This window comes from Mus caroli, unplaced genomic scaffold (genome assembly GCF_978045245.1).
Source record: "Mus caroli unplaced genomic scaffold, Mus_caroli_1 scaffold_14, whole genome shotgun sequence".
In the NCBI taxonomy this organism is placed as follows: Eukaryota; Metazoa; Chordata; class Mammalia; order Rodentia; family Muridae; genus Mus; species Mus caroli.
In genome coordinates this window covers 107,776,956-107,803,374 of record NW_028227269.1, presented here as the reverse complement: position 1 = coordinate 107,803,374, position 26,419 = coordinate 107,776,956, and the positions used below count along the sequence as shown (strand labels likewise).

The following is a 26,419-nucleotide window of genomic DNA, read 5'->3' as shown; positions in this document are numbered from 1 at the left end:
TCTAAACATAACAAAGGCAATACACAGCAAGGCAATAGCTAGCATCAAATTAAATGGAAACTTAAAGAAATTCCACTAAAATTGGGGGACAAGACAAGGCTGTTCACTCTCTCCCTATCTCTTCAATATACTTGAAGTCTTAGCCAGAGCAATAAGAGACCAAAAAGGAGATCAAGGGGATACAAATTGAAAAAGGAAGAAGTCAAAGTACTGCTGTTTGCAGATGATAGGATACATAAATGACCCCAGAAATTCTACCAGAAAACCACTACAACTGATAAACATCTTCAGCAAACTGGCTGGATATAAAATTAAATCAAAAATATCAGTAGCCTTCCTTTATACAAATGATAAATGGGCTGAAAAAGAAATTAGGGAAACGACACCCTTTATAATAGCCACAAATAATATAAAATATCTTGGTATAACTCTACCATGCAAGTAAAAGACATGAGTGACAAGAACATATATCTCTGAAGAAAGAAATTGAGGAAGACATCAGAAGATGGAAAGACATCCATACTCATGGACTGGGAAGATTAACATAGTAAAAATGGCCATCTCACCAAAGCAATCTACAGATTCAAGGAAAATCAAATCAAAATCCCAACACAATTATTTTCAGATGTTGAAAGAGCCACTCTCCACTTCATATGAATAAACAAAAAACCCAGGGTAGATAAAACGATCCTGCACAATAAATGAACTTCTGGAGGAATCACTGTCCCTGATTTCAGGCTATTCTACAAAGCAATAGTCATAAAAAAAAAAAACAAAAAAAAACAAAAAAAACCACATGGTATTGGCATAAAACAAGCAGGTAGACCAATGGAATCAAATCGAAGACCCAGAAATAAATCTATACAACCATACAACCATGGACTCTTGATTTTTTGACGAAGAATCCAAAAACCATACAATGGAACAAAGAAAACAGCGTCAACAAATGGTGCTGCTCTATCTGGAAGTCTGCATGTAGAATGCAAATAGAGCCCATGTTTATCACCCTGCATAAAACTCAAGTCCAAGTGGATCAAAGATCTCAACATAAAACTGGACACACTAAATGAAATAGAAGAGAAAGTGAGGAATAGCCTTTAATGCCCTTTTATAATGGACAAATTCCTGAGCTAAGATGAATGGGACCTCATGGAACTCAAAACCTTCTGCAAAGCTAAGGACACTGTCAACAGGACAAAATGGCAGCCTACGAAATGGGAAAGGATCTTCACCCACTCTACATCCAATGGGGGCTGACATCCAAAATATACAGCAATCTAACCAAATAACCTAATTTAAAATGTAGTATAGACCTAAACAGAGAATTCTCAAGAGTTATCTCCAATGGTCAAAGAGCACTTAAAGAGTGTTCAACATCCTTGGTCATCAGGGAAATGCAAATCAAAATGGCTCTGATATTTCATCTTATATCCACCAGAATGGCTAAGATAAAAAACTCAAGGGACAGCACATGCTGGCAAGGATGTAGACCAAGGGGAACACTCCTCCACTGCTGGTGGAGTGCAAACTTGTACAATCACTTTAGATATCAATTTGGTGGTTTCTCAGAAAATTTAGAATAGTTCTACCCCAAGACTTAGCTACCCAACTCCTAAGCATATACCCGAAAGATGCCCCACCATACCATAAGGACACTCATTAAACTATGTTCATACCAGCTTTATTCGTGATAGGTAGAAACTGGAAACAACCTAGATGTCCCTCATCTGAAGAATAGATAAAGAAAATGTGGTACATCTACACCATGGAAGACTATTCAGCTATTAAAACAAAGACATGATGAAATTTGCAGGCAAATAGATTGGAACTAGAAAATATCACCCTGAGTGAGGTATCCCAGACTCAGAAAGATACACATGGTATGTACTCAGTTATAAGGGGATATTAGCCATAAAGAACAGGATAAAGATGCTACAACCCACAGACACAAAGAAGCTAAGTAACAAGGAGGGCCCAAGGGAGGATGCTTGAATCTCACTCAGAAGGGGAAATTAAATAGATATCAGAGGTGGAGGGAGGGAGGGAGGGAACTGAGTGGGAGAAGGAGTTGAGAGGGAAACAGGGATGGGGATCAGGTATGAGGAGAGGTGAGATGGGAGAAGGCTGGAAGAGAAAATGGATATTGGTGGGGTCATCTCTGGGAATAGCCTGAGACCTGGGACAGAGGAGGCTCCTAGGAGTTTATGAAGGGTGACCCTAGCTGAGACTCCTAGCAGCAGGGGACATGGAGACTGAAGTAGCCTCCTCCTATAGCCAGGCGGGGCTTCCAGTGGAGGGAGGGAAACACCAACCCACCCATAAAACCTTCTATCCAAAATCTGTCCTGCTTACAAGATGCACAGGGATAAAAGATGGAGCAGAGATTAAGGAAAGGGCCAGCCACTGCCTGGATCAACTTGAGACCCAGTTCATGGGAGAGAGCCAGTCCCTGACACTATTAATGATATTCTGCTATGCTTGCGGACAGGAGTCTAGCATAAGTGTCTCCTGAGAGGTTTCATCCAGCAGTGGAAACAGATGCAGAGACCCAGTCAGACATCAGGCAGAGCTAAGGAGGTCTTGTGAAAGGGTCAGGAATAGGATTGAGTGAGCTGGAGGGGCCAAGGACACCACAACTAAGACCTACACAGAGTCAAGTCACCTGGGCCCATGGGGGAAAAATGTACAAAGCACATGAATATCCATTTCTCTGAAAAACACCAGAAATGGCCAACATCAATTTAATACGAGAATGTAACAATTATAAATGTATATTTCAATGCCAGTACTAGATTTGTAAGAAATATTGAATATGAAACTTTTTGGTCAAACATTGCAAAAACTTTTGTTTATGACAATGAATTCAAATCTTCTTCCCTCCTATGTAGACATTTTATACAAATCTTTTTATTTCCTCTACCTTGTAAAGCTGCTGTATCTTTACATGGCTTGGGTCCTGGAACCCTGGCTAATAGTGAAACTGGAGGGAATAAATGACAGATGGTGTTACAGAAAAGGTGGGATTGTATGGGCTGGGCTCTCTGATCCAAAAGCCTCATAGCCCAGAAGCCCAGTCTATATCATATGCAGTGGAACAGGGAGGCGGGGCCATTGCACACAGCTGAACAGGGAGGCGAGGTCATTGCATATAGCTGAACAGGGAGGGGAGGTCATTGCACACAGCTGAACAGGGAGGTGGGGTCATTGCACACAGTTGAACAGGAAAGTGGGGTCATTGCATATAGCTGAACAGGGAGGCAGGGTTATTGCATATAGCTGAACAGGGAGGGGGGGTCATTGCACACAGCTGAACAGGGAGGCGGGGTCATTGCATACCTGCATTGCCATGGAACAGGAAGGAGGGGGCACCAGCTGAACAAAAAAGTGGGTTTAGCCAATCTCATAGGAGCCATCTCTGTAGGGCAGCAATCTTCAGACTGTAAACCTCCAGGGGGCACAGAAGTTACGGTAGATGTTTTCTGCATACTATAAATATTTGCACTCTGACATGAGGAAGGCTTTGCCATAACCTCTGAACCTCACCTGTGGAAGGAAGGCAAAGGTTTTAATTGCTTCTCACCCAGCAAAAGTTTTGATTACCCAGAGGTCCTACTCTGTTCTTTCAGAACTTAAGAACCGCCCCTCTTCCTTCACTTCCTTTGTGTTGATTTCTTTAAAACTAGCCAACCACGAAAGACTTCCAGGTCAAACCCCAGCCAATGGGAAAACTCACAGTCACCATCTGCATTAGAATACGAACAGAGTGCACTTCCTGTCCCAGTGCTTTTTCCTCTGTGTTTAGAAAAGTGATCAGAAGTTAAACTGTGACATGTTGAGAGACTGTAATTGGAATGATGGTCTCTTTGTGGCCCCAAACTGACTTCTAACAGAGCCATAAGTAGAATGCTGTAAAATAACAGTGGACGACTCCATCCTCTACCATCAGCAATGAATAAATCTTTCTAACAGGAAACCAGCCAGACTAAAACTGTTCTCCGTACTTCCTGCATTTAGCAGACCCAGGTCAAGTTCTCACCCTCAACTGCACAAGATGTTCAGAAGGCAGAGTTCATGCGTATCACGTGTCTTTTCAGATCCTTGCAGTATGAAGCTGGAAATAATAGCCAAACCAGCATAGGAATTTCACAGTGCATGTATATTAGATAACATACTAATAAAGAACTAATGAGTTAATAAAAAAAACCTGAAAGAGGAAGTTAAACGTTATCTTAATATTCAAAAAAAAAATAAAGGAAGAAAGACAAGGAAAGGAAAAAAAACAGGCAGTACACTAAGACTCATTAGATGCACAAAAGTAATAATAAAAGGAGTTTATGGAAATAAATGTCTGTCTCAGAAAAGAAGAATGACTGACAGTAAACAAGCTCGCATTGCACCTCAAGGAACTAGAAAAATAAAAGACAAATCCCCGAGTGACTAAAGGAAGCAGGTAATAAAGATCAGAGTAGAAGAAATGAAATAGAAACTAGGAAAACATTCCAAACAATGAACAAAATAGTTGTTTATTTTTTAATTGACAAACATTTATCTAAACTCATTAAGAAGGGGAAACTCAAATAATAAAATCAGAAATGTAAGATTTGTTATAACTAATATCACAGGAATACAAACAACTCTGAGAGCATACTCATGCATTGCAAATTGGACAGCCTAGAAGAAAAAGATGGATTGCTGGGGACACGGGTACTGAAAATGAATCAGAAAGAAGGAGATCCTGAATGGATCAATAATGAGTAAAGAGATGAAGTCAGTTCAAAGAAGGCCCCCTCCCCCACAAAAAAAAAAAAAAACAGTTTTAAGATATGAGAGTTGCTTCTGAACTCTATCAAACTTTTACTAAATAATATCATGTTGTCAGACATTTACAGAAAACTAAAAAGGAGAGAAAATACTTATCTTTCTTTAGGCCCTCATTATTCTGAGAACAAAGCCAGACAAGGAGTCGGTGAGGAAATAAATGGGGGAGAGGGGGCTGCACACCAATATCCCTGATGGCCACACACTCAAGAGACCATCTACTATGGTGAACTGAGATTGATCCTAGTGTTGCAAAGATGATAAAATATGCAAATAAATACATATGATACATCACATTAGCAGAAAGAAGGACAAAGCCATAGATCATTAAAACAGATCCAGTAAAGGTATTTGAGGAAAGTCAATGCCCCTTTATGACAAAAAAATGCTAATGTATCAGGTATAGGATATGCACATCTCAAAATGTATCTCAAATACCATACTTCAACGGTAAGGTCACAGCTAACATGGGCTGCGGAGAAGCTGAAACCTTTTCCTCTGATTTGGAACAAGCCATGGCTGCCCACTGTCACCACTTGTGTTTAAGATAGTCCTGAGGTCCTGACTAGAGTAATAAAAAAAGAAGTCGAAGGCACCCAAACTCGTAGGGGAGATGCCAAATTCTTCCTCGATTCAGATAATGTCATTTGTACACATAGACAAAACCCCAAGGTGGAGGGCAATGGGATGCTCAGTGGATAAAGCACTTGCTACCCAAGCCCAGGGTTGAGCGTTTGATCCCTGATGCCTACGGTGGAAGGAAAAAAACCACGGTGACAAAGAAGTCCTCTGTCTGTGTTACTTTTCAGTTGTTGAATAAAGACATGGTGACCAAGGTTACTCATAAAAATAACAGTAGAGACCCAGAGAGATAGGGTCCTTCACTACCACCGTGGGGAAACTGGAGCTGATTGACCACGTGTGGGATCATAAACAGCAAGCAGAGAGCTCACTGGCAATGGCAGGAGGCTTTGAAACCTCCAAGCCACCAGTGACTTAGTTCCTATACCTCATAAATCTCAAAAACAGCACTATGAGCTGGGGATCAAGCGTTCAGGTACCAAGATAGCAGGTACTCGTACATTAATCACAGGCTCAGCAACAGCATGGACCACAGCAAAGTCAAGTGGTAACAAGTTCACCCATTAGCCCAGGCACTATGATCAACAGCTAGTAAATTGTACCTCATGAAACTGGGGAACTTCTGCATGGAAAAGGACTCTGTTATTTGGACAAATTGGCAGCCTGTAGAATGGGGAAAGAATTTTGCCAACTACACATCTGATAGAAGGCTACTATCTAAAACATATAAAGAACTCAAGAAACTAGATATCAAGAAAACAGATAACCCTATTAAAAATTATGGTACAGATCTAAACAAAGAATTTTCAATAGCAGAAGCTCAAATGGCTGAGAAACAATGTTCAACATCTTTAGCTGTCGGGAATGCAAAAAAAAAAAAAAAAAAAAAACCTACTTTGAGCTTACATCTTGTTCTCGTCAGAACAGGTGGCAGCTCATGCTGACGAGGAAGATGTGGAGTAATGGGGAACACCCATCCATTGCTAGTGGGAGTGCAAACTCATACGGTCACTATGGAAACCACAGTGGTGTTTCCTCAGGAAGATGGGGATCGATCTACCTCATGATGCAGCTACACTACTCTTGGTCATACATCCAAAGGATGCTTTATCCTAGCACAGAAACATGTGCTCAATCATGTTCATTACAGCTTTCTTCACAATAGCCAGAAATTGGAAACAACCAAATATCCTTCAACAGAAGACTGCATAAAGAAAATATGGTACATTACACAATGGAGTGTTACCCAGACATTTTATTTAAAATGACACTATGAAGTTTGCAGAGACATTCTTTTCTAAAGGGAAGCAACTGGATCTTGGGGAGAGAGGAGGTTAGGAGCACTAGAAGGACTGGAGGGAGGGGAACTGTGGTCAAGATGGAATACATGAGAAACCACACTTTTAAAAAGAACTTTGTGGGCAAATGGATGGAACTAGGGTAAAAAAAAAACCATCCCAAGTGAGGTTTTCCAGACTCAAAAAGACAAATGTGATATATATTTGCTTATATGTGGGTATTAGCTGTTAAGTCAATAATACCCAAGTAACAATCCATAGAGAGGTTAGGCAACAATCCTGTAGAGGTTAGGCAAAGAGTAAGGTACTAGAGAGATCAGAGAGATCCCATTAGGGAATGGAAATAGATAATTATGGATAGATGTGGGTAGGAGCCCAGAATGGAAAGACCGAGTGGGGAGGTAGAGGGGGTTGTGGGAGGGAATACGGGAAAAGAAAATGAAAAATAAGGGCCTTAGGAGGGTAGTGTGGAATCTTAATACAGTAGAAACCCAAAGCATATGTATATATGAAGGCACTCTAAATGAAATTCCCATATGTATGTTATTGCCATCAACCTAGGAATCTTCAAGAAAAAGAAGTAAGAAATCTCCAAATAACAGTGGAGACAGAGTCCCAGTTGGTCACCTATCGCCAAACGAAGCTTCCAGAATCAATTTGGGTTATATATAATTGAGTGGTTGGCCAAAGGGGTTGCACAGGAATCCCCAAACAACCCAGACTGTTTCCAAGACTGTAGGTTTCTCTTCACAAACTGACAGCAAGTCCACATTGCTGAGGACAGTACCCACACAAGGCATTGAGTGTAGAAGTGCAGGACTGGTGCCTACATAGAGCCTTTCTCCCTATGTTCTGCATCTTTGGTAGGTTCCCTGCAGACTATCAAGAGAGAAACACAAACACCAAGCCAGCCACAAACCCTTCATCTACAGTGGTGTCCTGCCTGAAAGACATTCTAGGGCAATGGTGGCACAAAACTTGTATGAGTCACCAACCAATAACTGACTTAAGGCGTGCTCCACAAGATGGAGCCCATACCCAACACGGTTCGGCTAACCAAAAGCCTGAGACTCAATAGTCCAGGGACCCAGGTCAAAACCAAATAATATTGGTCTACAAAAAGGGGTGGGGTGTGGATGAATAGGGTGATTAAACAACACCCATAGATTCTGCTCTACTGCTACATCAGGGCCTTCTTTGATAATCATAAGAGAAGCTTCCTCCTGCAGCAGATGGGAACAAATACAGAGACTACAGCCAGACATTATGCAGAGAGTCAGAGACTGTTGCGGCCTGCCCGCAGTCCACAACACGAACGGTTCAACTGAGAATGGCAGTTCGCTGAAAAGAGAGGAATCTAGACGGGGCGGAAGAAACAATGGAGCCAAGACAACAAGTTCTGATCAAGGCTCAATTTTACTATTTTCAGACACTCAGTTATAAAGGAAGGGGGAGGGAACCCAATATCCTGCCAAGTAACTCAGGGTCCAGTAGCAGGACGAACACGTGTGTGCCTCCAGGCAGCAAAGGCAGGTTCCAGCAGTGGGCGTGGCAGGACGAATGAGCACGTAGCTCCACCCTTGAGCAAGCAGGTTCCAGGCTGGGGGAAGGGAGGCCACATTTCCTCCCATTAGTTAACAAAACAAAAATAAAAAAGGGGGTGGCCTGAGGCAGAAAAATTATCTATGTTCAATAGTTCTGCCTGAGTTTTTTAGGGCTAAAGAAAAAACCTGTTTCCGTGGGATTCCCTAACTTTTCTAATGGTAAACTGTATCTGGCTAAGACTGTCTTTAAAGCACTGACATAGCAGCGCTGGGCTGTAGGCTCTGACTTTATAATGCTAATTAGTGCTGAATAGGTAGCTACCTGTTTGCATTTTAAGTAGGGCGTTGGAACCCTGGCTGAGTTTAACTAAACAATTTTAGAATAACACTGAGCTGATGATTATCCGCAATTTTGGGTGAAAGGCAGGGGAAACAGTGAGAAGGGGTTAAGACCAGCTTTTTAGTACAAGGCCAGTTGGCTTTTTTATTTGGGTGGGAGGCAGTGAAGGGCTTGCCCTTACGACAGCAAGGTCTCCAACCTCTCTCCCCCCTATTAATTAAGTTTAAATAGGCAATGCTTAACAGAGGTGATCAAATGATTTTTTTTATCCATAGATGAGTGGGCCTTTAACCTTGACTTGGGTGGACATTGACCTGATTCCTCCCGTGAGCATTATAACAACTCACATCTGTGGCTCTTGGTATCTTTTGGGGAGGGGAGGCAGAGCCTTAAGTATTTTTGGTTTTTAGCTGGAGTCAGATACCAACCTCTTTCAAATCAGGTGTGTCGCACAGGGAACTCAGAAACGGTCAAGCTGGACCTTCCCTCCGCAGTAATCTCCTGCACCAAGCGGTACCCATACTGTATTCATATGATTATGAATCAGTAGCGCAGTTCTGAGTTTATGCACGGTCTCTATATGAGACTTGTCAACCTCAGATTTAGCAAGGCCTAGACAAGAATTATGTCAGTATTAACACCATTAATTTTGGTTAAAATAGGAGCTGAAAGTCTTTCCTCTTCATACCTGTTATTCCTTAGCCTGAGGAACTAAGGACACCTTGCAGTAACAGCAAGGGTGAAAAGCCAGAGGCCAGCTAAGGGACTAAGCCCATCTCTATCAAAATAAGAACTAATCTCTGTAAATATATATGAAATTTCTACTTCCCTAGCTCTCCTGGTAAATCTAAATCTTAGACTGAAAACCATATGCTGGGATGTCCTTGGAAGGGAGATTAGCAGTACCACCTGTTTGCTCTTAGGGGCGGAGAACTGGAGAATGTAGATTGACCTGCTTGAGAAAAGGAAGAATTCTAAACAATGAGAGTGTAGCAATGTAAATTTTCTGTTTGGAGAAGTCAAGGTACTTTATTTAGATGCAAATTGTAAAACTAAAGCTAATCTCCGGCCTCCTGTAGGGGAATTTGGCTCAGAGGAAAACAGTTTTTTTTTTTTTTTTTTTTTTTTTTTTTTTTTTTTTTTTTTGAGAGCTTCCACTCCCAGTTGAACTCTAAGCACAAGAGGAATTTTAGTCTTTAGAATGATACTTACGAGAAGAGACAGAATCTGTGTTTACCTGACGAATTAATCTCTCTGGTAGCCACCGTGCTTCACCGTGCTTCATCTTCATCTCGTGAAAAAACACAAACCGAGCCTCTTCCCCAGATTAGAACTGGATCTGGACCCTTCCATTTATTAGTCAGGGCATCCTTCCATTTTACCAATGCATAAGAATTAGAAGTAACTGGGTGCCAGTGGCGTTTCGCTGCAGACTGACCTTTAATGTCAGTTTGCAAAAAGTTTAGGACAAATAAGGTGAAGGCAAGATGAGCCTTTGGTGACCTTGGGGGAAATGCTCTGAATTAACTTTGCTAGGTAATTTAGAATATAGGAATCTCTAATAATTGAACTAAATATTAGACCAGTCTAAGATTGAGTTAGAATGGCTGGTCACACTGAAGAAGAGTGAAAAATCATTATGACTCTATTAAATGACTAATTTTACTAAGTCTGAATATACAGTCTCTGATGTACTATTGCCATAAAGTTAAAAGGCTAGAAGCTAGTCTAAACTGGAAAAATGACAAGCAAGGATTTAAGGTAAACTTCCCTTGAGAAGCATTAGTTAATAAAATACTTTCCACTTAGGAAACAATATATACTGAAAGATTAAAACTTTTGGCTTCTTGTAAAGAAGCAGAAACAATAAACATTTTTCTTACATAATGTAAAGCTATATTAGCCATACGTAGAGGCAAAAATTTCTAGTGATTACCAGTTTACTAGAAGCAAAAATCTTTGAATTTAAGCATTATTTTAAACATCTGAGTAGATCTGTAACACTGTTAAAAAGAAATTTTCTTGAACACAGGGAAAAACTTTTTTAGGCATTGTTTGCAAAACAAAAGAAAGGGCCACAAGTCGCTCTGGGGCTGCCCAGAGCCCTGTATTGACTCAAAGGTAAAATACTTTTTAATCTGAGCATTAATCTTAAATTTGCAATCAAACTGCAAGCTGCAGTCAATGGAACAATGGCAGTTTTAACCATAATTTTTAAGTTTTTGTGCAAGGTTAGGATAATACCTACAACTTTGGGAAAGCAAAACCTATGTTTAAAACAATTTATCACTGTTAAAATCAATATTAGAAGCATTACTATCATATTACGAAGTTTGGATATCAATTAATACCTATGAATACCTATTAAAGCAAGCTTTAACGCTTTAATAAAGAGGCATTGCTTTATATCTTATCTTAAATTTTACTATTTAGGATAGGAACCACATTAATCATTATCTAAACTAGAAATATCTTAAGAGACTCAGCCTCTGAAGCTTAATCTCAAACTCTAACTCGCTAGCATGTGTACCTGTCCGTTGCTCCGATGCTCCTCCGATACGAAGATCTTTTCCTTTCTTGTGGAGCTCCACACAGCAGTCGTTTCTCTTAGCATCCCTCTGCCATTCTTCAGGTCCCTGTTCGGGCGCCAACTGTTGCGGCCTGCCCGCAGTCCACAACACGAACGGTTCAACTGAGAATGGCAGTTCGCTGAAAAGAGAGGAATCTAGATGGGGTGGAAGAAACAATGGAGCCAAGACAACAAGTTCTGATCAAGGCTCAATTTTACTATTTTCAGACACTCAGTTATAAAGGAAGGGGGAGGGAACCCAATATCCTGCCAAGTAACTCAGGGTCCAGTAGCAGGACGAACACGTGTGTGCCTCCAGGCAGCAAAGGCAGGTTCCAGCAGTGGGCGTGGCAGGACGAATGAGCACGTAGCTCCACCCTTGAGCAAGCAGGTTCCAGGCTGGGGGAAGGGAGGCCACAAGAGACCATGAAATACTCAGCCTTAAATTGAACGTCTCCATCAAATCCCTCCCCTCAAAGCTCAAGGAACCCTTCAGGAGAGCAAGTAGACAGAATGTAAGAGCCATCAAGGAAGGAGGGCACCATGAAAATAAGGCTCTCGAAATAAAGATGAGCAAACCTCTTATGAACTCCCAGAGACTGAAGCAGTATGCACAAGCCCTTCACAGGTCTACACAGGTCTGCAAAGATCTGTGCCAGGTCTTATGAGCATCTATTATAGCTTCAGTTTAGAGTCTTTATGCAATTCCCGAACATGGGAGTGAGTGAGCCTCTGACTTTTGTGTCCTTTTTTGGGTTCTTTTTTGTTGTGTTGTTGGTTTGTCTTGTCCAAAAAGTATCAATGTGATAATTCTTATTTGATCTTATTATATTTTATTTTGTTATATTTTTTAAATGAATGAAAGAATGAACAAAGGAATGAATCAATAAATACTTAGCTGCTAGGGTAAAGGTTAAGAACTAAACTATAGGGCTGGAGAGATGGCTCAGCCGTTAAGAACACTGATTGCTCTTCTGGAGGTCCTGAGTTCAATTCCCAGAAATCACATGGTGGCTCACAATCATCTGTAATGGGATCTGATGCCCAATTCTGGTGTGTCTGAAGAGAGTAAAGTATATTCACATACATAAAATAAATAAATCTCTAAAAAAAAAAAAAAGAAAGAAAGAAAAAGAAGAACTGAACTGTCACTGATATCTGAGAGGAAAATCAGGGCTCTCCAATAGAATGACACTAGGTATATCAACAACTCTGGGGTATTGTTGTATTTCCTTTTGTAGGTTTGGGGGTTTTATTTTTTATTGAGTTTTGGGGTTGTTTGTTGAGGAAGACTTAAAGTTGTGTAGGTAGGGAGGAGGAGAGAATATGAAGAAACTAGGCGTAAGGGACGAATATGATCAAAATATAATTAAATTTAAAAGTGGTTTTAAGTAATAAAAATAGGGATGGAGAGAGAGAGAGAGAGAGAGAGAGAGAGAGAGAGAGAGAGAGAGAGAGAGAGAGAGAGAGAGAGAGGGAGAGAGAATTCACAAGTGCAAGTGCTCACTCCTCCATGAAGACACCTGGCAGTCCACAGTCTTCAATGATCCAGACTGAAGCTGCTCTAACATCTCAGGTTTTTTTTCTCCCCCTCCCCTGGTGATTTCTTTGTTCCCATACATTTAGCAAATTGTTTGCTTGCTGTTTTAAAATTTTAATATTCCTATCTGTCATTTCTCCTCCTCTGTTCACCTCATTTTCTTAATTTGTAGGTTCCCTTGGAGAACAGTATCTTTTCTTTGCCTTAGTTTTACATACCCTGCTCCGTGTTTCTTCTTTTGTCTTCTGTCTATGCACAGTGGTATTTACTTTGCCTTGTTGGCCTTTCCCCATGATACTCAATTATTTAACTTTTGGTGTCCTTGCTTATACTTTTCTGATTTTGTTTGTGAACTTTTTCACTACTGGGAAATCTTCACTGTTGCTTTTTGTCTAACCTGGAATCCCATTGTTCCTCTGTCATTCCTAACATTATTCTCTGCTTGCCTTTTTCTTTCTCCTCTCATGCATCTACTATGGCTTTCCTCCCTTTCATCCTCTTCTCCCTGCACCTCAGTAAGTTTCTTTTTCCACAGTTACCTTCAATAATTTTTAACGCCTGTCCTAGTTTGATTTCTATTGCTGTAATACCATGACAGAAAGCAATTTGTGAAGGAAAGGGTTTGAAGGAAACTCAAGGCAGGAATTTGAGGCAGAACCCTGGAGAAGGTGAAGCAGAGGACACGGGGTAGTAGTTACGACTGCCTTGATCTCTGTGGTTTGCTCTTATACTATTCAGAACTGCATGCCCAGGAGTGGCATCATTCATCGTATGTTAGTTCTTCCACATCAAATGCTTTTTTTGTTGTTGTTTTGAAAAAGGACTCATCTGATCCCCTAGGCTCCATTTCCCAGCCTATAGATCTATCTGCTTTTCTGGAGGCTATGCTGGCATCAGGGACCCCAGGTAAGACACCGTCCTATGCCCTATGCCTGCCATACCCCCTTAAAACAGCCCAATGTTTGTAAACTGCACCCCATCCCCCAAGGGGCTTTATATTCTAGCCAACAATATTGGTAGAAGACCTCTACTTTCCTGGATGCCATGCCACTTTTAGGGACCCCAGAGGCAACATTGGCACCCCAAACCCCGGAAGTCATGCAGTTCCAGTGGAGACACCCTACTAGACATGAAGACTCACTAGTCATCAGAAGACCAGAGATGAAACAGAAACCAAGGGAAAAACATTGGAAAAAACCAACCAACCAACCAACCAACCAACCAAAACAACAACAACAATGACAATAACAACAACAAACCCCCCACTCACCTAACAAAGATAAACTCAAAAAACAGCACTTAAACCTATAATAACCCCAAAGCTCAGATGACTAGAGGCCAGCATAAAAACACAGTCAACCACAGCCAAAGCAATAGGGACCCACCAGAGCCCAGCTATCCTATTACATCAAGCCCTGGCCAAGTCCAATACAAGCTGAAGCATGAGAAAAAGACCTTAAATCCAATCTTATGAAAACAATAAATCCCTTAAAGAAATCGAAGAAAATACAACCAAACAGGTGAAGGAAAGGAATAAAACAGTTCAATATCTGAAAATGGAAATAGAAGCAATAAGAAAACACATCCTGGAAATGGAAAATGTAGGTACGTGGACAGGAACTACAGCCACAAGCTTCACCAACAGAGTATAAGAGATGGAAAACAGAACGTCAGGCAAAGAAGATATGATATAAGAAATTGATATATTGGTCAAAGGAAATGTTAAATCTAAAAAGTTTCTGACACAAAACATCCAGAAAATCTGAGACACTATGAAAAGACCAAACCTAAGAATAATAGGAATAGAAAGAGATTCCAGGTTCAGAGGCCCAAAACCTATTTTCAACAAATAACCTAAAGAAAGAGATACTTTTAGACATACAAGAAGCTTACAGAACACCAAATAGTTTGGACCAGAAAAGAAAATGCCCCTGCCACATAATAATCAAATTCTAAATGTACAGAACAAAGAAAGAATATTAAAAGTTGCAATGGAAAAAGGCCAACATATAAAAGGTAACATATAAAAGCAAACCTATCAGAATTACACCTGACTTCTCAACAGAGACTCTAAAAGTTAGATGCATCTGGACACATGTCTAACAGACCTCAGATGTCAGCCTAGACTACAATACCCAGCAAAATTCTCAATCATCGTAGATGGAGAAACCAAACCAAGATATTCCATGACAAGATCAAATTTAAACAATATCTATGCACAAATCTAGCCCTAGAGGAAATACTAGAAGGAAAACTCAATCTAAAGAGATTATGTACACCCAAAACCCCACAGAAAATAATTCACACTAACAAAACCAAAAGAAGGGAAGCATGTATGCAAACACACACACACACACACACACACACACACACACACACACACACACACACATCCCTTTCTTCCACCACCAAAATGAAAATAACGGGAATTAACAATCATTGTCCATTCATATCTCCCAACATCAATGGACTCAGTTCTCCCAATAAAAAGACACAGGCTAAAAGAATTGATGTGAAAACATGATCCACCATTCTGCTGCATACAAGAAACATACCTCAACACTAATGGTAGATATTACATTATAGAAAAGTGCTGGAAAAATATTTTCCAAACAAACAAACCCAAGACACAAGCTGGTATAGTCATTCTAATATCTAACAAAATAGACTTTCACCCAAAGTTAATCAAAAGAGATAGAGAAGGACACTTCACACTCACCAAAGGAAAACTCCACTAAGATGACCTCTCAATTCTGACCATCTATGGCCCGATGCAAGGGCAACCCTATTTGTAAAAGAAGCTTTACTAAAGCTCAAATCACACACTGAACCCCACACATTAATAATGGGAGACATCAACACCCTACTTTCACCAAGGGACAGAACATCCAGACAGAAACTAAATGGAAAAATAATGGAACTAAAGACATTGTGATTCAAGTGGACCTAACATATCTACAGAACATTTCACCCAAACAAAAAAGAATATACCTTCTTCTGAACACCTCACTGAACTTTCTCCAAAAGTGACAATATACTCGGTCATAAAGCAAGTGTCAACAGATAAAAGAAAATTAAATGAACTGGAGTTCAGAAAGAACAGAAAGCCTACAAATTCATGGAAACTAAACAACTTTCTATCTAATTACTAGTGAATCAAGAGACAAATAATAAAAAAAGTTACTTTCTAGAATTCAATGAAAATGAATGCACAACGTACTTAAATTTGCAGGGCACAATGAAAACAGTGTTAAGAGAAAAGGCACTAAGTGCCTTCATAAAGAAATTAGTGAGATTTCATATTAGCAACTTAAAAGCACACCTGAAAGCTCTAGGACAAAAAGAAGCACATACACCCAAGAGAAGTCAGAGAAGTCAGCGCCAGGAAACAATCAAACTCAGGGCTGAAACCAACAAATTAGAAACAAAGAGAACAACACCAAGAATCAACAAAGCAAAGAATTGGTTCTTTGAGAAGGCCAATGAGATAGACAAACTCTTAGTGAAACTAACTAAAGAGCAGAGAGAAAATATCCAAATTAATAAAATCAGAAATGAAAAGGGAGACATAACAAGAGACACCTGGAAATCCAAAGAATCACAGGTTTTACTTCAATAGCCTGTACTTCACAAAATTGGAAAATCAAAATGAAATGGGTGATTTTCTTCATAGATACCATTTACTAAAGTTAAATCAATATCAGATAAACAATCCAAATAGACCAATAACACTCACCAAATAGAAATAGAAATAGGAACAGTCATTAAAAGTTTTCCAACTTTTTTCATGTAGAAGAATGCGAATTGATCCATTCTTATCTCCTTGTACAAAGCTCAAGTCTGAGTGGATCAAAGACCTCCACATAAAACCAGAGACACTGAAATTAACAGAGGAGAAAATGGGTAAAAGCCTTGAAGATATGGGCACAGGGGGAAAATTCCTAAACAGAACAGCAATGGCTTGTGCTGTAAGATCAAGAATTGACAAATGGGACCTCATAAAATTGCAAAGCTTCTGTAAGGCAAAAGACACTGTCAATAGGACAAAAAGGCCACCAACAGATTGGGAAAGGATTTTTACCAATCCTAAATCTGATAGGGGACTAATATCCAATATATATAAAGAGCTCAAGAAGCTGGACTCCAGAAATTCAAATAACCCCATTAAAAATGGGGTACAGAGCTAAACAAAGAATTCTCAACTCAGGAATACCAAATGGCTGAGAAGCACCTGAGAAAATGTTCAACATCCTTAATCATCAGGGAAATGCAAATCAAAACATCCTTGAGATTCCACCTCACACCAGTCAAAATGGCTAAGATCAAACATTCAAGTGACAGCAGATGCTGGTGAGGATGTGGAGAAAGAACACTCCTCCATTGCTGGTGGGATTGCAAGCTTGTACAACCACTCTGGAAGTCAGTCTGGAGGTTCCTAAGAATATTGGACATAATACTACCGGAAGATCCAGCAATACCTCTCCTGGGCATATACCCAGAAGAAGTTCCAACTGGTAATAAGAACACATGCTCCACTATGTTCATAGCAGCCTTATTTATAATAGCCAGAAGCTGGAAAGAACCCAGATGTCCCTCAACAGAAGAATGGATACAGAAAATGTGGTATATTTACACAATGGAGTACTACTCAGCTATTAAAAACAATGAATTTATGAGATTCTTGGACAAATGGATGTATCTGGAGGATATCATCCTTAGTGAGGCAACCCAATCACAAAAGAAGTCATTAGATGTGCACTCACTGATAAGTGAATATTAGTCCAGAAACATAGAACACCCAACATACAATTTGCAAAACACAAGAAAATCAAGAAGAGGGAAGACCAATGGGTGGATACTTCATTCCTCCTTAGAATAGGGAACAAAATACCCATGAAAGGAGTTACAGAGACAAAGTTTGGAGCTAAGACAAAAGGATGGACTATTCAGAGACTACCCTACCCGGGGATCCATACCATAATCAGCCACCAAACCCAGACACTATTGCATATGCCAGTAAGATTTTGCTGAAGGGACCCTGTTATAGCTGTCTCATATGAGGCTATGCCAGTGCCTGGCAAATACAGAAATGGATGCTCACAGTCATCTATAAGATGAAATACATGGCCTCCAATGTAGAAGCTAGAGAAAGCACCCAAGGAGCTGAAGGGGCCTGCAACCCTATAGGTGGAACAACAATATGAACTAACCAGTTCCCCCAGAGCTCATGTCTCTAGCTGCATATATAGCAGAAGATGGCCTAGTCGGCCATCACTGGGAAGAGAGGCCCCTTGGTATTGCAAACTTTATATGCTCCAGTACAGGGGAATGCCATGGCCAAGAAGTGGAAATGGGTGGGTAGGGGAGCAGGGCAGGAGGAGGGTATAGGGAACTTTCGGGATAGCATTTGAAATTTGAAATGTATATAAAGAAAATATCTAATAAAAAATATTCCTTAAAAAAAGTTTTCCAACCAAAAAAAGCTCAGGGCAAGAAAACTTTAGTGCAGAATTCTACCAGACTTTAAAATAAGAGCTAATACCAATACTCTTGAAATTATTCCATAAAATATAAAGAGAAGGGACACTGCCAAATTCATTTTACAAGGCCATGTCACCCTGATACCTAAACCACACAAAGACTCAACTAGGAAAGAAAATTTCAGACCAATTTCCCTCATGAACATTGTTGCAAAAATACTCAATAAAATATTTGCAAAACGAATTCAAGAACAAATCAAAGACATCATCCACCACAATTAAGTAGGCTGCATCCGAGGGATGCAGGGATGGTTCAATATATGAAAATCCATAAATGTATTCCACCATATAAACAAACTGAAAGAAAACAATCAGATGCTCGTCTCATTAGATGCTGAAAAAGCCTTTGACAAACTACAACACCACTCATGTTAAAAGTTTTGGAGAAATCACAGATACAAGGTGCATACCTAAACATAATCAAGGCAATGTACAGCAAGCCAATAGCCAACATCAAATTAAATGGAGAAAAACTTAAAGCAATTCCACTAAAATCAGGGGAAAGGCAAGGCTCTCTATTCTCTCCATATCCAGTCAATATAGCACTTGAAGTTTTATCTAGATCAATAAGACAACAAAAGGAAATCAAGGGGATACAAATTGGGAAGGAAGAATCCACAGCATCAGTATTTGCAGATGAGATCGTAGTGTACATAAGTGACCCCAAAATTCCACCGGGGAACTCCTACAGCTGATGAACATTTTTAGCAAAGTAGTTGGATACAAAATTAACTGGAAAAACAAAAACAAAAACAAAAATAAACCTTAGCTAACCCTCTTCAAAGAAATTGGGGAAATAACATCCTTCATAATAGCTACAAATAATATAAAAAAGTCTTAGTGTAATTCTGACCAAGCAATTAAAAGACCTATAGATGATAAGAACTTCAAGTCCCTGAAGAAATAAATAGAGGGAAAAAAATCAGAAGATGGAAAAATCCACCATGATCATGGATCAGTAGGATTAACATAGTGAAAATGGTCATGCTGCCAATAGCAATCTACAGATCAAGGAGATCCCCATCAGAATTCCAATGCAATGTTTGCAGTTCTCGAAAGAACAATTCTGAAGTTCACTTAGAAGAACAAATCAGGCTAGCTAAAACAATCCTGTACAATAAAAGAACATCTGGAGCTATCACTATCCCTGATTTCAAGCTGCACTGCAGAGCAACACTAACAAAAACTGCATGGTATGGGCATAAAAACAGACAAGTTGATCAATCAAATCCACCTGGAGACTCAGGAATAAATCCACACACCTATGGTCAACTGATTTTTTTTTTTTTGACAAAGAAGAAAGTTTTTTTGTTTTTGTTTTTTTGGGGGGTTTTTTGGAAAAAAGAAAGTATCTCCACACCAAAAAAAAAAATGGTGTTGGCTTAACTGGATGTTTGCTTGTAGATAAGTGCAAATCCATATCTATCACCCAATGTAAGACTCAAGTCCAAGTGGACCAAAGACCTCAACATAAAATTGAATACAGTAAACCGAAGAGAAGAGAAGGTGGGAATAGTCTTGAATGTAGGGGCACAGGAGACAACTTCTTGAACAGAACACCAATATCTTAGACACTCAGATCAGCAATTAATCAATGGTACCTCATAGAACTGAACACCCATAAGGCAAAGGACAGGATCAAAAGAGCAAAATGGTAGCCTACAGAATGGGAAAAATTTCTTCACCAACATCACATTCAATAGAAGGCTGATATCCAAAATATATAGAGTTCCAGGCGTGGTGGCCGCACACCTTTAATTCCAGCACTTGGGAGGCAGAGGCAGGTGGATTTCTGAGTTCGAGGCCAGCCTGCTCTACAAAGTGAGTTCCAGGACAGCCAGGGCTACACAGAGAAACCCTGTTTCAAAAAAACTAAAAAAAAAGAAAAAGAAAAAAATTTAAAAAAAGAAAAAACAAAAACAAAAAACAAAAAAAAAACAAAAAACAAAATATATAAAGAATTTAAGAAACTAGATATCAACAAACCAAAAATCCAATTAAAAAACAGAGTACAGATCTAAACAGAATTCTCAACAGAGGAATCTCTAATGGCTAAGAGGCACTTAAAGAAATGTTCAATATCCTTAGCCATCAGGGAAATGAAAATCAAAAAGACTCTGAAATTCCATTTTATATTTGTCAGAATGGCTAAGTTCAAAAACTCAAATGACAGCTCATGCTGGCAAGGATGTGGAGCAAGGGGAACACTCACCCCTTGGTGGGAGTGTAAACTTGCACATTTACTTTGAAAATCAGTGTGGCAGTTTCCTAGAACGTTGATAATCTACCTCAAGACCCAGCCATAGGGTTAAACAGTTAAGAGCCCTGACTGCTCTACCAGAGGTCCTGAGTTCAATTCCCAGCAACCACATGGGGGCTCACAACCATCTGTAATGGGATCCGATGCTCTCTTCTGGTGTGTCTGAAGACAGTGACAGTGTACTCATATATATAAACAGTTGTATAGCCTGGTCTTCATGTGGGACTCCTAACAGCAGGAGCAGGGGCTGTCTCTGACTACATTGCCTGATTTTGGTACCTTTTCACCCTATTGGGTTGCCTTGTCTAGCCTCAACAGGAGAAGATGCTCCTAGCCTTACTGCAAATTGATAAGCTAAGGCTGGTTGGTATCCATGGGAGGGCTCCCCTCTTCTGAAGAGAAAGGGAGGAGTGGCTATGGAGGAGGGTAGGTGACAGGGGAAACTGCCATCAGGATGTAAAATAAATAAATAAATAAAATTAAAAAAAAAAAAAGGAAAGAAATAAAATGACCCACAAACCTACCTACCTACAGGCCAACCTGATGAAGGTCATTTCCTCAGTTGATGTTTCCTCTTCCTGAGATGACTCTAGCTTGAGTCAAGTTGACAAAAACTAACCAGAACAAGTTCATAGCACGTTCTACAACAGGTTTTTTCATTTCCAAGGTCCTGGTCATTTGTGGCATACTGGTGGATTGCAGCTGATTTTTCAAGTGAATTTGTATGTCTTGAGTGGTATTGGGGATTAAGCTTTCAAGAATAAACTGCTCAATAAGACACACACACACACACACACACACACACACACACACACACACAAGATTGCAACACTATAATCAATGGGAGGAGAGGCCCTTGATCCTGTGAAGGTTCTATGCCCCAGTATAGGGGACTGCCAGGGCCAGGAAGAGGGAGTGGGTGAGTTGGTGAGCAGGGGGAGGGGCAAGGGATAGGGGGGTTTCTGAGGGAAAACTAGAAAATGGGGAAAACATTTGAAATGTAAATAAAAAATATCTATTAAGAAAGATAAAAAAAATTAGGAAAAACAAAAAACCAAAAGAAAGAAGCAAGCAATAGGACCACATGATTCCTTCTGAAGACTGTACCTCCTCAACTACTGAACTCAAGGATACTAACATAAATAAAATACCAGATTATTTCAAATGTTTGCTGGCAAAAATGATCAATGACCTGCAAGGTGGTAAGTAAGCAAGTGAATTCAGTGCCGGCTCTGGAAAGGAATGTCGGCAGTTAGAGAAAGTCATCCTCAAAGCGTACGATAAAATCATCAAAGGGGAAGCAAGGAAATTGAAAGTTTTGAAAAAAAATATCAAATAGATTGGAAATGAAAAACTCAATGAAGCAAATAATAAATATAGTGGAGAGAGTCACCAACGGCTCAATCGAGCAGAAGAAAGAGTGTCAAGAGAGAACAAGGTTACTGAAATACTTCCTTCAAATATTAACAGGAAAAATAAGGATGGTCGCAGTGGCCATGATATGGTCAAGAGACAAAGTGCCAGGATGTATGAAATAGAATAAAGCTCAGGCAAATGCCAAACTATTGAGAATCTATTCAGTTATGGCCAGAATTTCCCCGACTATAGAGAAAGGGGCGTTTAACCCAAATGCAGAACATCCAATAAAGATGATCAGATAGGAATCTCTACAGAATGATTCATAGTGAAGATATCAAAAACACAAAGCAAAGAGAATATTAAAAAAGCGTAAGGGAAGGTATAATTCCTTTATAAAGACAAAAACATTGGAATAACATCGTACCTTGCATCAGCAACCCTCAAAGCCACAGGAGTATGAGATGATCTCCTCAAGGCATTGACAATAACTATGGTCATCGCAGAGGAAGCTGTGGAGGGATTGGCGAGGGCCAGAGGGTGTAAGTGACTAAAGGAAGCAATGTTTCCTAGACACAGCCAGGAAGCTGCACATAGGAACCCACAGTGTTTGGGAAAGCATACACTTGATAAAAATCCCAGCATGCAGTGGGAGGCAGTCATGAAATCTTTCCTAGCTGGGGAAACGTTGGTAATTCATGTTTTCTGGGGAGGGAGAGTCAGTTTTCTTCGGGGATATGAGAGGCTGGCTACCCATACTCAAGTCAATGATCTTAAACCCATGAATTTATAAAAAGCACTGAGTGGATTCTGTGTTTTCTTTTTTTTTTTTTTAAATAGCACATGAAGTTGGAGGCAGGGGGGAAGTGATAGGGCTTTAGGGGAGGGAATGGTGTGGATTTGATCAAAGCGTATCGTGTCTTAGTGCTTTATTGCTGTAAGGAGACACCACAACTGGGGCAGCTCTTATAAAGAAAAACATTTAGTTGGGCCTTGCTTAAAGTGTCCATTATCAGCATGGCAGGAAGCATGGTGGCAGACAGGTGGACATAGTTCAGGAGAAGGGGCTAAGCATTCTACATCCAGACCTGCAAGCCAGAGAAAGAGACACTGAGCCTGGCCTAAGCTTTTGAAACCCTAAAGCTCACCCTCAGTGACACAGCTCCCCCAACAAGGTCACACTTGCTCTAACAGGTCCACACCTCCTAATTCCTATCCACACCTCCTAGTGACCAAGCATTCAAATCCCTGAGCCTCCGAAGGGCCATTCTCATCCACACCAACACGTCCTACTCCATGGCCCCCATAGATTTGTCGCCATATCATAATGCAGACATGCATTCAGTCCAACTTCAAAAGTCCTCATAGTTTTCAACAGTCTCGATACTACTAAAAAGCCCAAAGTCTTTTTCTGAGACTCATAGCAATCTCTTTTTTTTTGTTGTTTTTTTGTTTTGTTTTTTTAATTTTTTATTAGATATTTTCTTCATTTACATTTCAAGTGCTATCCTGAAAGTCCCCTATACCCTCCCCCCACCCTGCTCCCCTACCCACTCACTCCCACTTTTTGGCCCTGGCATTCCCCTTTACTGGGGCATATAAAGTTTGTCATAACAATCTCTTAACTGTAATCCCTTTAAAACAAAATGAAAAGGCAGACACACATTTCTAGCATACAACAGCGCAGAGTACTCATTGCCATTCCAAAATGGAGGGAGAGGAGCCCAGTGAAGAAATGCTGGGCCAATGCAAAACTGAAAACCAGCAGGGCAACATCTGCATCACCGCGTCTGATGTCAAAGAGCTCTGCAGGTCTCCAACTACTTTCAGCGTTGTCGATTGCAACACTTTTCTTTCTTTGGACAGGTTCCACATCCAAAGAATGATCTGGCATCTCCAGCATCTTGAGGTCTCCAAGGCCTTTACCTTCACAGATTAATGCAGTGGCCTCTCTGGGCTTCTATGCAGGGATCCCCTGACACATGCCTGTTTGGACTGGTTCTTTCTCCCAGCCCCATGCTCCCAGAAATCACTGGGTTTAGTTTCATTACACTTCCTGGTGCAGCGTGTTCCTTTTCATATAGATCTGCATCAGAGCAGCAGCCACTGATAATTACAGGGTAGTCAGTACTAGGCTGCCTTGAAATCTCCTCTGCCAATGCCATTAATCCAAAACTCTTCAATTGAGCCTCAGGCAGATTTTTGGGAGAGGGACGAAAGGCAGGCACATTTTGTGCCAAAATATCCCAAGAATCATCTCCGGGCCGTTTACTAATATCCTCTTCTGAAACCTTTTGAGCTGGACCGTCATAAACTACATTGCTCTTGGCACCACTGTCTTTCCTGATCCTACTAGTATGTCCATTAATCCTCACTTTAGTCACTCAACTGTTTTCCTAATCCAAAGTTCCAAAGTCCACATTCTGCCAACAAGAAGAGTCATGGTCACGCCTGTCACAGCAATATTCAACTCCTGGAACCAGCTCCTGTCTTAGTGCTCTCTTGCTGTGAAGAGACACCATGACCATGACAAATCTTGTAAGAGAAAGCATTTCATTGTGGTTTGCTTACATCTCAGAGGCTTAGGGCACTGTCATCATGTCAGGAAACACGGCAGCAGGCAGGCAGACATGATGCTGGAGGAGCTGAGAGTTCTGCATTTGCATCGAAAGGCAGGAGGAAGAGAGAGACACTGGGCCTTGAGTTTTAGACACCCCAAAGCTCACCCCACACCCCAGTAACACATTCCCTCCAATAAGGCCATACCTCCTAAGCCTTGTCAAGTAGCACCACTCCTTTAGTGGCTGAGCATTCACATCTACGAGGACCATTCTTTTCAAGCCACCACAGTATGCATGTATGATATTCTCTAAAAATAAAACGGGGAGAAAGGCAAATTAAACAAACAAACAAACAAACAAAGACTAGATTCAAGGATCTGGCGTTTCCAAGAAATATATCTTACTGAGAAAGACATCCATATACTAAGAATCAAAGAATAGAAAACAGTATACCAAGCAAACAGAAACTGAAAACAAGCAGGCATAACTATTCTGATATCCTGGCAGGTAGAGCTGAACCAGAAATTAAAAGAGATGAAGAAGGCCTACCTCATATTACTAAGGAAAATAACTTAGCAAGATGAAATATCTATTGTAAATACACATGCAGGCCTTGTGCATGTCACAAACACTGTGGGTTCATACGTGCAATGGCCCCGCTGGGCACCAAACATCTGGGGATCCCTACTTTCATAAAATCAGCACTATTTTTTTTTTTACTAACAATAAAAGATCAGATAAGTCCAGATACAACAATAGTGAGTGATTTCCGTATCCCTCTCTCTCTTCCAGAGAGGTTATCCAAACTCAAAATCAACAAAGAAACCTCAGGTTAGAACGATGGGTAATATCCTGGCATGATCTTCTTGTGTTTCTAGAAAACTAGTGGGAAAATTGGATATCATAAGATGTAGGTGACGTCGATGCTCAGACACTTTAGTCTTTAATAACCAAGTAAAATATGAAACTTTGCAGAGCAAGAAAGTCCAGAATCCACCGCAGGGAGACGGTCTTGGTTTGAGGAGTTCCATGCTCCCAGTAGGAGGAGACACAGACTGAGAGCCACACAGCTTAAGACAGAGAAGGTCCAAAAATTTGCCCTGAAATTTCAATAATGAAACTTTGAATGAGCAGGAACAATGTAAGACCCAGTGTGGCAAAGTCATGACCAAAGGAGATGTGGGAAGCTCTCTCTTCTCAACACTGAGAAGTTGGCTGGAGTAGTGGCAGGCTGCCATTTCAGAAAGACCCCTGCAGCATCCGAGGCTCCACAATCCAAGATCTGTGCCACACACGCCAGAGGACCTCAGAGAGAGTGTCACTGGATGGTATGTACTGAAACGCAGCCAACAGAAAATTTCTATAGTGAAGGAGAGAAGTTCTGAGTCAGAAATATGACTGACATCAGAAAGACGGACACCTGATCAAAGCCAGAGCCTGCAGGGGAACTTGGACACAAGCTCCAAGCAGCACCCTGGATTGCACAGGATAAGATGAAGCCAGGGTTCATAGCAAGACGCTGAAATGTCGCTCATGGGTGAGAGCAGCAAGTGATTGCACATGTGAAGCATTTGCTCACGGTGCAGATCGGGATGAGTAATCTATCAACAGTGGAAGACCTGGAGGCACGAACAGATGGGCCAAGGGTGCAGTCAGCAACTGTGAGGCTGCATTGCTCGGAAGTGCCCAGAGATGTGACAGGGAGCTGAGGAAATAACAGAGACTGAAGACAGAACCCAGCAATTCAGGACAGGTAGGTCCATACACCCCCAAGCCCAGCCTCTTTCCCTTCACACGTATTCCTTATTTAATGCCCAATTCAATTGAGCAAGCTACACCTTCTTGCTCTGTTCTTGCCCCATATCTTGGTGGTTGTTTTTTTTTTTTTTTCACTTTAATTTCCTTAATTTTTCCTTTTGCATTCCCCTTTCCCGAAATAGCCACCAAGCAAGCAGCAAGTTAGCCTGGTCTGCAAGATCTCTGTGCCTCAGACACCAAGGGTTGGGACTGT

General features: G+C 40.6%; 1 pseudogene; it reads right to left on the bottom strand.

Annotated features, from left to right (window-relative positions):
- LOC110306595 (large ribosomal subunit protein uL3 pseudogene) overlaps window positions 1–23,750 on the bottom strand; it is a 55,045-nt pseudogene extending 31,295 nt beyond the window's left edge.
- Window positions 23,751–26,419: the final 2,669 nt, after the last annotated feature.